The sequence below is a fragment of the Bubalus kerabau genome, chromosome 1 (genome assembly GCF_029407905.1).
Source record: "Bubalus kerabau isolate K-KA32 ecotype Philippines breed swamp buffalo chromosome 1, PCC_UOA_SB_1v2, whole genome shotgun sequence".
In the NCBI taxonomy this organism is placed as follows: domain Eukaryota; kingdom Metazoa; phylum Chordata; class Mammalia; order Artiodactyla; family Bovidae; genus Bubalus; species Bubalus kerabau.
This window is the reverse complement of record NC_073624.1, coordinates 63,347,690-63,360,833: the sequence shown is the minus strand read 5'-3', so window position 1 is coordinate 63,360,833 and position 13,144 is coordinate 63,347,690. Positions and strand designations below refer to the sequence as shown.

The window sequence follows — 13,144 nt, the reverse complement described above, 5'->3', positions numbered from 1 at the left end:
CCTAACATGCTGCAGTCAATGGGGTGGCAAAATGCTGGACATGACTTAGTGACTGAATAACAACAACAATAACAAATTTCAATATCATTCATTTTGTGAATTCTCATTGACTTGTAGCTTTTACATTCTAGCGTCAGGAGAGACGTTTTTGCAATGGAATAATTAATTTCAAGGTGTGGTGCCAGGGTCCAGCCCCGGCTGATCCAGGGTCGAAGCGGGGATGGCGTCAGCGACCTACTTAATTATTTATTCATCAAAGATATAAAGATAACAGAATGAGGATAGCTCAGTAGGAAAATTCAGTGGAGAAAAGAGGCTGAGTAGCTTGGTTTACGTGGGGGACCAATAAAACTTCAAGACAAGAAGTTTGCACCACTTACGTAGGCCACAGGCATCCTTCCGTTCTCCCGAAGGAGAGGAGACACTGAGGCCTCCCCGGTCGGATCTTAGAAGCCCAGGCATAATTAGTAAGCATGGTGGGTTCCGCGCTCCAGATGGAGACTCATCCAGAGTGAGAGAGAGACATGGGGAGACCAGTCTTTCGAGGAACTGATCCCAATTCTTTATTTTCCATGGTCTACTTTTATACACTGAGATGTTATGCAAAAGTCACGCGGGGTCAGCAGTCCTGACTTATCAAAGTCAGGTGCTTCATACAAATGTATACAGAGGTCTTAGGGGTGTTACATCATCTTCTGGCCAGGGGGGCCTGCTGACAATTTATGACCCTCTCCTTGTGACAGCGGTCAGTCAACCAGAACACTTATTTCTCTAGGGGTGATTATTCTTAAAACACACCACCCAAATAAAGTTACATTCCTATAGGGTGAGGGTATAGTGGGTTTTAGTTAAGGAAAGAATTTACTTAGCCTAAGGTCTAACGTGATTTATATCAAAGGTTAATACTTATTTCTTCTATATATTCATTAATGTGTGTAAGGGCAGAGGATATGGAGACTTAGCAACAAACATTGGCTCAACAAATGAAAAAAACCCTTCACCAATACAATTTCGAATCAGCCCATTATACTTATACTAATAATTTTCTAACTTCTCTAAAGAACCTGCTTTTTTTTTTTTTTTTTTTTAGAAGGTTTAAAGCATCTCGTGCCTCTCATGGTTGGGAGGCTGTGAGCAATCACATGTGGCCGGACAAGCCTGTCAGGCAGGCTAGAGAACCTTCAGAGGAGTTTGTAGGTTGAAACACTCCTATCACGCCCAGGAATTATTATTAACTGGAGCTCTAGGTTAACTCCTTCTCTGAAAGAGGTGGTGGGGGACAGCCCCCCGTAAAGTCAGAGGTGTAGGTGAGAGCACAAAGTAGTAAAGTAGGCAGGCTCTGGTTATGGGGGTAGATGCTCGAGGATTTCCAGGGGGACTCCTGAGGCTCGATCCCGCCTTTGCGTATGTCGAGCCTCCTTCCTCATGACCTTTGCCATGGGCAGAGTGCCTCACACCGGCCCCCAACAGTGTGGATTTGTTGATTTGTAGCATGTAATTTATTGTAACGTTGTGAAAATTCTCACTTTTTTTTTGTTTGTTTGTTTTCTCTACAAACCTGAGCTTTTTCATTTACTCCTCTGTATAGCAGAAAGTGGAGCTGCTGCTGATTTAGGGAAAATTCCAACTGAGGTCAACGGTGGCCAGCGCACTGGGAAAAAATGTGATGTTCACATTAAAATGAACCTATCCTTTTGCTAATCCTCAATGACTAGAGAAAAACGTTTAAGAGCACTTATAAGAAAAGCAAGCCTTACAAGCATAATTCCTGTAGGCAAATTTATGGCAACTCAAGTATTTGATAGATATTTAAAATTTGAAAGTCATTGTTCTCAATGAACAATCCTCTGCAACTAACAGCTATTTATGACTCTAATCTGTAAACCATTTCTGAGATGTGAGGTGTCAACCATTCCTGGGATGTTTTTGGTAATGTAATAAAAAATATATCCAAGGCTCTAAGTCATCATTTCATACTTTCCTTACTAATGGCTCATTCACGTTTTTTCTAGTCCCAAGGATCTTAGGATAGCAAGCTTCATGTTCCTTTATGTCTCTTTCTTTTTAATGATTTCTAGTGTCTTGGATAGCTCAGTGTCAAATTAGGCTTGTGGATCTTTGAAAATGAAAATCAACCTATATAAAGCAAATATTTGCCATCGAGTTAAATATAATTTGGGGTTAAAAAAAATAGCTGGAAATGATTTTTAGGACACATCTGCTATTTCACAGTAAATTGTAAGAATGGCTTCTTTGAGAAAAGATCACCAGCATTCCCTAAATGCTACTATTTGAAAAAGCAACAATATGTAAATGTCTATTAAGGATTGAATGATTGTTTTCCTTATTTTATCTAAATTGTGAGACATGGGTGGGAAGCTCCATAAATTCTACAATATAACTGGAAACATAAATTAGCTTCTCACATTCTCTATATGTACTGATTTTACTATTCCTGACTTTAAGACTCCTAAGAAGTCATAAGTAATGCTATGAACAAATATAAACTCAAGAGGGTTTGCACCATCAGTATTAATAAAGGTGCATACGTGCTCAGTCATGTCCAACTCTTTGCAACCCTATGAACTGTAGCCCTCCAGGCCCCTCTGTCCATGGGATTTCCCAGGCAAGAATACTGGAATGAGTTGCCGTTTCCTCCTCCAGGGGACCTTTCCAACCCCAGGATCAAGAACCTGGGCCTCTTGAATCTTCTGCACTGGCAGGTTGATTCTTTATCACTGAGCTAAGTGGGAAGCTCTGACATTATTACGCAGAATTCCAATTATCTGTCTTTCCCTATTAATTAAGGATCTTTTTATTGGTGTTAGGTTTATAAGTTAGGATAATTTGTCATAGAAGAGAGCAGAATACTGGTTAAATTTTATATCTTGAGTAATAGTTTGGATTTATAACAACCCTAATTTTTTTTTTTTCTAGAATGATTTGTTTCACTGCTGACTGTGCTTGCTGACATCTAACCATGTAATGACTTCATTATAACTGTATTAAAAAATTCATGAGTCAATTTAGATTATTTTCAGATTATTACCTTAGGACTATTTTTGAATAGTCCTACAGTTAGTTCAGAATTCTGTTTCTCTGACTCCTCTGAAAAAAGGCAAGTTACTTTTTCTTAATGGAAAAGGGGAGTCAAATCAAATTAGTCAGATCAACACACAAACCCATATGATTAGGAATAATGAAGGAAAAAATGTAATCACCTATATCACTCTTAGGATCTGTGGGTTTCCATAGAGATATTCTGCTGCTGCTGCTAAGTGGCTTCAGTCATGTCCAACTCTGTGCGACCCTGCTGGGGTCCAGCCCCGGCTGATCCAGGGAGTTCGAAGCGGGGATGGTGTCGGCGAGGATCAGGATACAATAGCTTCAATTAGATATTAATTAGAGATATAAAGAGTGATAGAATGAGAATAGCTCAGCAGGAAAATTCAGTGGAGAAAAGAGGCTGAGTAGCTTGGTTTACGCGGGAAACCAATAAAACTTCAAGACAAGAAGCTTGCACCACTTATGTAGGCTGCAGGCTTCCTTCCATTCTCCCAAAGGAGAGGAGACACTGAGGCCTCCCCGGTCGTATCTTAGAAGCCCAGGCATAATTAGTAAGCATGGCAGGCTCTGCGCTCCAGATGGAGACTCAGCCAGAGTTTGAGAGAGAGAGAGACATGGGGAGACCAGTCTTTCAAGAAACTGATCCCAATTCTTTATTTTCCATGGTCTACTTTTATACACTGAGATGTTATCCAAAAGTCACGCTGGGTCAGCAGTCCTGACTTTTATCAAAGTCAGGTGCTTCATACAAATGTATACAGAGGTCTTAGGGGTGTTACATCATCTTCTGGCCAGGGGGCCTGCTAACAATTTATGACCCTCTCCTTGCAACAGCGGTCAGTCAACCAGGACACTTATTTCTCCAGGGGTGATTATTCTTAAAACACACCTCCCAAATAAAGTTATATTCGTATAGGGTGAGGGTATAGTGGGTTTTAGTTAAGGAAAGAATTTACTTAGCCTAAGGTCTAATGTGATTTATATCAAAGGTTAATACTTATTTCTTCTATATATTCATTAATGTGTATAAGGGCAGGGGATGTGGAGACTTAGCAACAAACATTGGCTCAACAAATGAAAAACCCTTCACCAATACATTTTCTAATCAGCCCACTATACTTATACTAATGGTTTTCTAACTTCTCTAAGGAACCTGTTTTTAGAAGGTTTAAAGCATCTCGTGCCTCTCACGGTTGGGAGGCTGTGAGCAATCACATGTGGCTGGACAAGCCTGTCAGGCAGGCTAGAGAACCTTCAGAGGAGTTTGTAGGTTGAAACACTCCTATCACGCCCAGGAATTATTATTAACTGGAGCTCTAAGTTAACTCCTTCTCCAAAAGAGGTGGTGGGGGACAGCCCCCCGTAAAGTCAGAGGTGTAGGTGAGAGCACAAAGTAGTAAAGTAGGCAGGCTCTGGTTATGGGGATAGGTGCTCGAGGATTTCCAGGGGGATTCCTGAGGCTCGATCCCGCCTTTGCATATGTCGAGCCTCCTTCCTCATGACCTTTGCCATGGGCGGAGTGCCTCCCGCCGGCTCTCCACACGACCCCATAGATGGCAGCCTACCAGGCTCCTCCATCCATGGGATTTTCCAGGCAAGAGTACTGGAGTGGGGTGCCATTGCCTTCTCCATGGAGATATTCTATTTCTCCCTAAATATCTGTTTGTTAACTAGTATCTATATTTGAAGATAATCTTTAACCTAAAAAGGAAAAGAAATTCTTATAAAATATAGCATTAGGTCTTAATTTAAATTATTTTGTGTGGAATTATTTGGGATTTGCATCCCAAGAGATCTGGATTAAAAATACAACTCTCTTTGAGTTATATGTTTTTTCCTTCCCCACTGTGAAAATGAGGATAATATTTCATAGAATTATTGTGATGGCTAATGATTAAAAGTAAAATTAAATTATATAAAATTTTAAAGTATGTATTCCCACACAGTAAATACTGTTCTCTTTATTATTCCTACAAATAAAATCAATTATTACATTTGAGGAAGATGGTCCCACTATAAAACAATAGCAACCATTTTGGAGGAAACTTATTTGAGAGACAGTGCTGTTTATGTACTTATCTCATCAATCTCATTGATTCATTGCAATAACCTTATGTTACCTTTGAAGAAACTAACAATGAGAGATTAATTATTGTAAACAAAAGCATACAGCTAGTTAAAGGTCAAATTGGAATTCTATACTATTTCCTCCTGAAACTGAAGCATGTGATACTTATCAGACATATATTCAATGAGCAGGACCAAACTCAGAGTAATTTTCTGAAAATTAATAAATTAGTATGACAAACAGAGTCATTCTTCAGAATCCTTGATATATACAGGAAGGAATGGCAACCCCAAATTATTCATTATTTATTTCACCTGATGAAATGCTTAGCTAAGGATTAATAAATCAGTGCTAAGGGAAGGAAAGTTTGCATTGGCTTTACTTTACAATCTTACCTCTATTTCTACAAATGCATCACATTAAGTGGCAGAAACTATTAAAAAATATTGGTAACTACTTCAAGTTTAGGTTAAGATATTTAGCATTTGTAAAAACACTCTATCTCAACACACTCGCAATTATCTTCTTTCTGTAGCTATTTTTCTTTGGTGCATTTTGCTTTGTAGCCATGCATGGGAGAAAAAAATGGTGAAGGGTAGCAAGATATCATTACTGTGGTTCTTTATGGACATGATTTTTATATGGATTTTTAACCTGCATGAGCCACATGCAGTTTTATAACAAGATATGCCCATAGCTCATGGAAGTACTCCAGTGAATCAAATGTGCCAACAGAGCCAAGAGGAAAATACTCTAAGGATTATACATATGTTATTAATATCTGTACCAATATTGAATTAGAAAACTTGGTGGACAATGTCCAAAGAGACAGAAGAGCATGAGAAGTAGGGCAGAAACATATGGAAGATGTGCAAAATTTTTGGAAGAGGTTTTCTGAATTTGGTACATCAGGATTTCCCTAAAGTATAAACATTTCTTGACCTTGCTGACTGAAATATTGGGATGAATGAATCTTATGTGTAAACACTACATTTCCTTTCTTGTGTGATAAAATGTCCCCATAAAGTGGCTCACTAAGCTATTAAGTATAAAATAAATTATTCAAAAGTTTAATAGAGAACAATGAAAGGAAGATTGAGATACAATATCATGCTCATGGAATTCCCATAGAAGGCATTAGAGAAGTTAGATTAAATAAATTTTAAAGTCTTAAATATGTTCCAAGAATTTTCACAGGTCATTTTCCCTTAATAATGGTGCTAATTATTGAGAAGTATCTACTATCCAGAGGCCTCTTTTCATTTGATTGGTGGGCTGGGTTCTGGTAATTAATGAAAGCATGAAGTGAAGTGAAGTCGCTCAGTTGTGTCTGACTCTTTGTGACCCGATGGACTGTAGCATAAAAACTAGGAAATCTGCAAAAATTTACAATTCAGATTCCTTTAATCTAATTTTAGAAATGACCAAAAAAACTCCACATCTGTTGACTCAATCATTGTTATTCATTCAACAAACATTGAGAATTTGCTGTCTTAGATACTATAGGACACTGTAGATACAATAGAATCAAAATAGATATGAACCCACCTTTACTCAGCTTGCTGAGGAATCTCCAAACACAAATCTGAGGATAGACATCCTCAGAAAAGTTTGGAGAGGCCCCCAGAGTCTCTAGGTGGACTGAGTAGTGATGGTTTTCCCTGAACAAATCCAGCTTTAAAAGACTGGGAGAAGTGGCTGTTTTAGCAAATGTGTACATAACAACATCAATTTACAAGGGACATAAAGAAGAGAAAATGATACAAATAAAATAAATCTCGAAAAACAGACCCTAAATAAATGTAGGTTTATGAACGCTTGACAAAGAATTCAAAGTAATTGTCATAGACATGAGTATTAAGTTCTGGAAAGTGGCAGTGGTTTAGTTATATTACATTTATTTTTAATTATTTGATTATAAATATAATTTACTATGTATTTTTATGGAATTCACATATAAATTCTATAAAAATACATAATATCATAATCAATATTTACCATATATATATATATATTGAATTTCACTAAATAAAACCTCTACTTTAAAAGTGCAATGCATGAGTACATATTATCTCTTTGGTTTTTTTTTATATTATCTCTTTGGACTGGATTTCTTGTATTATTACACAGAATATATAGCTTCTTTACACCATAGGAGTCTATCAGTGTTCACCTTGAAAATACATAGGAAATTACATACTCATTGGGAAACTTACAGTCTGGTACTTCATAGGATCCTTTCAGGGACTGATTAACAGAATTAAAATGATCTTTTCACAATGTGCTTTGTGTTAAAGAAATACATTTCAATCTACAAAAATTCTGTAGGAGGAATAACTTTATATATTTTGAAATGTTGATAAGCAATGCACTGGAAAAACTTAGCTTGGAAGTGAAAGTAACAGATTGGGAAATATATTAACTGTCATGTGGCAGATTAACAGGATATAAAGAGCAAAGGTAGTTATTAATGAATAGATGGTTAGGAATTTCAGGATTTAACCTGATTGTTCTTTAAAGTGTCCTTTATTTTTGACCAAAAAAAAATTGTATTGGCAGAAAAGACTGCTTTATAGACCATGTCTCTGAAGGCTTGTTTCACTTGCTGGTTTCTCAGGGTGTAGATGAAGGGGTTCAGCAAGGAGGCCACAGAAGTATTGAGAATAGCTACCCCTTTAGTCAATGATGTCTTTTCTTTGGGGAGGGATTAGCATACATGAATATGCAGCTTCCATCAGAGATGAAGATGACAATCAGGTGAGAAGAACAAGTAGAGAAGGCCTTTTTTCTATGACTGGCAGATGGAATTCTCAAAATATCCTGATAATGTATGTATAGGACAAAATCACTAATGCCAAGGTGAATAGCAAACTAACCAAAGCAAAGTAAAAACCCATTACTTCTAGAAGCCATGTATCTGAACAAGACAATTGTAAAAGGGGGAAATAGTCACACAAAAAGTGATCAATGACATTGGAAACACAGTAATCAAGCTGGAGGAGAAGCATAAGGGGTGAGAAAATGGTCAGAAACCTGCCCAGCCATGCACAGAACACAAGCAGGTGGCAGAGTTTCCTGCTCATGATGGTTGTGTAATGCAGGGGCTTGCAGATGGCAACATATGACAATGGCAGTTAAAATGTAAAATTCAGTCACCCCCCACCCCCGCCATGAAGATAAAGAAAAATAGTTGGGCTGCACAATTGTAAGAAATAGTCTTGCCCCCGGAAATCTAGGGTTGTACACAGTAGTAAAGGAGATTTCTGAGAAAGAAATTTCAGAGGAAGAAATACATGGGCATCTGGAGATGGGAGTCCACCCAGGTTAGGGTGGTGTAGTCAGGTTTCCAGTGACACTTAACAGATATGTGATAAATAAAAAAAGAAAATCACAATCTGAAAGTCAGGATCATCATAAAGGCCTAGGAGGACAAACTCTGTGTATGGTTCATTTTTCTCTCTCTCTCTTTTTTTTTTTTTTTTTTTTTTAATATACTCAGGTGGAAAGTACATCAAAGTGAATAGATGAAAGGTATAATTCATTGTGACCAAAATCATCATCATTAATGCAGTTCTAAAACTTTCTCTATAATTCATCTCAATGGCATTTTATTTTGATTATCTTATTTGTATTATTACTTAAGACATATTTGTGAATCTGCTTTACATACTAATTCTCTGATTTTAAATCTGGCAGATGATAGGAAATCTTCATGCGATAAGTTGCATTATAGACAGACAATAAGTGAAATAAATCAATGCTTTTTTGCTTTGTCCAATTAAATCATTGTAGTTTTGTTGGAATAATCCTATAAAATATACGTTTTTCTTTTTTTCTGTCATGTATGCATTAGAATATACTACCACCTAAAACAGAAATGGATGATCTCACTTCCTTCACAAGATCAAAATGAAACATAAAAAGCTAAAGCAACAACCCAATACTTTTATGATATAAGAAATTAATGATTTACTTAGCAAATAAAATAAATGTTTAAGGATGAAAGAATTTACTAATTTTTTTATTAGTATTTATGAATGTAATTATCAAGATAATATGAGAACATTGTATATATGTTACATATGTATTTACAATAAATGGAATAAAAAACCTAATTATTTTATTTAATAGGGCATATATTCACTTATTCAATGATTTGTCTTATAATTCCATTGAAATCATTAATATTTGGCATCTACTATGATTTGCTAGGAATGTACATATGGAAACAGTTTTATGTTTTAGCTCCAAACGATATGCAGTATTTACATACTTTTCATTTTGCAGTGAAGCACAAATTGAAAAGTAACTCCCTGCCTCAGATCTTAGCAGCTCTGTTACCCATATTGTAGCCCAGTGCATTTTCTGCTTGAATATCATTGTCTCTTAGCTATTAAGCTTTATGAAAAAAGATTTTACTCCCTTGTAGTTCTGCTCCACATTTTTCATGTGCATGAGATGACTGATTCAAAGGGATATTCCAGATATGTATAGCAAAGCCTCTCCTATGCATTCACACCTCTTTGGTTAATTCCCAGCTCTGCTGTATATGTCTTTCTGTGTATTTGGTTTGCTAAAAATTGTGAAAACTCCCTTCTCCTTATTTCATATATTCATACTTCTGCTATGAATAATAGAATGCAAAATCATTGCTTCTCTGCTAGACACTGTCAAATGTCACACTAATCAAATTGGATTTTTTTCTCTGTTTTACGATGGTTCATGAGAATAAAAATGTTCAGAAACCTTAAGAAGATGTAGAAATATACTATCCTCTTCAGTAACATCGGTCTAGTAGTTTAAGGGAGAAATATTTACAGAAAGAATTGCAAGGGATATGGCAACATTTAATTTTACAAGTATAGATTCTGGTGTCTCTAGGACTAGGATCCGGGGTCCCTCTGGTTGCACTGAAAGCCAAATACTCAAATCTAGTTGTTTTGACCTATGAAGAAAGACATGTGTTGATCTCCTAGGAACAAAGCAAAGTCCAGGCTACATCTGTGTTATGCTGTAGACCATGGGGGATTTCTGGAAGGCACCCTTGGTGTTCTCAGTAACCTCCTGACTCTCCTCTATAGCAATCTCCCTTGAGAATGGTTATGTTCATCCCACAGAAGACCTCAATGATAACATCTACAACACAATCACTTTCATTAATCACAATTATTAATTTCATGAGCAATAAAATAGATGTAAAATCTTACAAAATAACACTCTTAATCTACTTTATTTTTAATCTTGATATAAGAAAATGTTTTACATATACAATTTTTTGCTTATCCTTTGACTTTATTATTTTTGGAACTTCACAAAACAAGATTATTTCACATTTCTAGGTTGTATGATAACTATTACAATGCACATAATGTCCTCACAGTTTTTAAAATTGCTGTTACATGGATTAACTGAGTCCTCACTATTGATAGCAATATTTAATTGCAGTGTCAACTTTTTCCATATTATTGTTCATCTTGGCCTTTGCATGTCTTTATCATGTCTTTGACATACTAATGAGAAATATCACAAAATACAATCTTTTGTTTCTTTCAGGTTCTAGTCAGTGAATTATTGTTCCTTATTTCCTTTGTTGTCGGGAGCTGCATTAGGTATTACTGACAAAAGGGAGGCACGGCTCCCAATCCCTCTCCTCGTCCGGCAGGCACAGACGTGGGATGAAGGAGTTAGGCCTTGTGATTCTGACTTGTTCTTTCCTTTCTTCGGTTGAGTTGGCTGGAAAGAATGTTAAGGTGCTTGAGAGAAGCATGAGAAAGCACAAAGCCTTCTGCAGTTGTGCCCAGAAAATAATCTATAAAATAACCATTGACATTTGTTCAAGGATCTTTACAAAGAATGTCCCAGGATGAGCATGCAGGCTGCACCTTGAGGTCATGGAAAGGATTGTTTTCTGAGACCTGTTTGTGAGGGAAATATTTATGGCAAAAGAAGTTTGCTGAGTTTAGGCTTTAGGAATAATTAAGAATGGCTAGAAGCCTTTTATTCATTTTCTACAGAAAACAAAGATCATGGCATCTGGTCTGATCACTTCATGGGAAATAGATGGGGAAACAGTGGAAACAGTGTAAGACTTTATTTTTCTGGGCTCCAAAATCACTGCAGATGGTGACTGCAGCCATGAAATTAAAAGATGCTTATTCCTTGGAAGAAAAGTTATGACCAATCTAGATAGCATATTCAAAAGCAGAGACATTACTTTGCTAACAAGGTCTGTCTAGTCAAGGCTATGGTTTTTCCAGTAGTCATGTATGGATGTGAGAGTTGGACTGTGAAGAAAGCTGAGCACCAAAGAATTGATGCTTTTGAATTGTGGTGTTGGAGAAGACTCTTGAAAGTCCCTTGCTCTGCAAGGAGATCGAATCAGTCCATTCTGAAGGAGATCAGCCCTGGGATTTCTTTGGAAGGAATGATGCTGAAGCTGAAACTCCGGTACTTTGGCCACCTCATGCGAAGCGTTGAGTCATTGAAAAAGACTCTGATGCTGTGAGGGATTGGGGGCAGGAGGAGAAGGGGATGACAGAGGATGAGATGGCTGGATGGCATCACTGACTTGATGGACGTGAGTCTGAGTGAACTCCAGGAGTTGGTGATGGACAGGGAGGCCTGGTGTCCTGCAATTCATGGGGTCGCAAAGAGCGACTGAGCAACTGAACTGAGAAGCCTTTTTAGAAGATAGTGATCTTAAGATGCTAGGGGCAAACAGGATTTAGAAAGATTAGAAATAAACTGAGGAATGTGCATGAGTTACAATGTAATCACAAATTAAATATAGGCCACATAAGAGAAAGTAGATAATAGATAGTGGAGGGGATTCTGAGAGAATCCCTGAAGCAGGAACCCTGTTTGAAGGACAACAATGATTTCTGGAGATAGTAAATCTGGGTGGGGGAAACTGAAAATGTCAAACCTCTGACCTAATGCTTTTGTCAAGGTATAAAAGAGAACCTGAATCTTGAAATAAACATGTAGTTCCATACTATGAGTAAGAGACTACATCATCGTTCACGGACACTGCTCACCCATTCAGGCTGATTCCCTGGCTGCCGGAGCTGGACTCCGGAACTTTGTTGTTGTTTTTATTTTTCCCCAATACTTTGATAGTGAAAATTATATGTAATCAGCGAATAATATGCCATACATTGTTATATAATTATTAATATATAAGTAATACATATCATATAATAGCTACTTTATATTAAATACATTTATATATTTCAATGAAATAACTTTATTTAACATAAAGAATACAATAATGAATTCATATAATAAAATAATAATAGAGTCACTAATGCAGAACTAGATCACTGCTGGGGGGAAGTCTGCATGAGAATTATTTACTGGAAGAGAGGCATTAGGAAAGAGTACAAAGAAAAATAGAAGAAAATGGCAGCATAACTTGTATCTGTGACAGGACATGTGCTGTTTTTATTTAACTCAGTAAAGGAGAATTTTGGCAGATGTCTCTCTATATCACAAGGATTGATACCTTTGTCCACTTCATCTTTTTTTCAACACTATTGATATATAACATTGTGTAAGTTTAAAATGTACATGTTGATTTTATACATGTATATATTGTGAAATGATTACCACAGTGGGTTAGTAAACATATCTATCACTCACATAGTTCCTATTTACTTTTTTGGTGGTGAGAGCATTTAATATTACTCTCAGGAATTTTCAGTTATATAACAGTATTCTGATATCAGCTTTGTGGTGATAACAATATGATGAATGCGTTTACCCTAAGAGCCCTATTAACAAGCAACAAGGAACTCTATATTATTCATGAAGGACACATGCACAGTAGTGCTTCATTAGATTAAACCCTCATCCTCATGATAAAGGCTTAATCTAGGTTTAGATCTGGGGATTCTTTTTTTTCTTTTGTAGTGAAACTCCATAAATATGCTGAATTGATTTTTTTTTTTTTTCCATCCTTAGTATCCATTGTTGATCAGTGGCTGGAGTCCTTATTTTTTGTGGTACAAA

At 36.7% G+C, this 13,144-nt stretch overlaps 1 pseudogene; it reads right to left on the bottom strand.

Moving 5' to 3' along the window:
* Window positions 1-7,625: 7,625 nt before the first annotated feature.
* Window positions 7,626-9,921, bottom strand: LOC129646090 (olfactory receptor 6C3-like; annotated as a pseudogene).
* Between the last annotated feature and the right edge of the window lie 3,223 nt (window positions 9,922-13,144).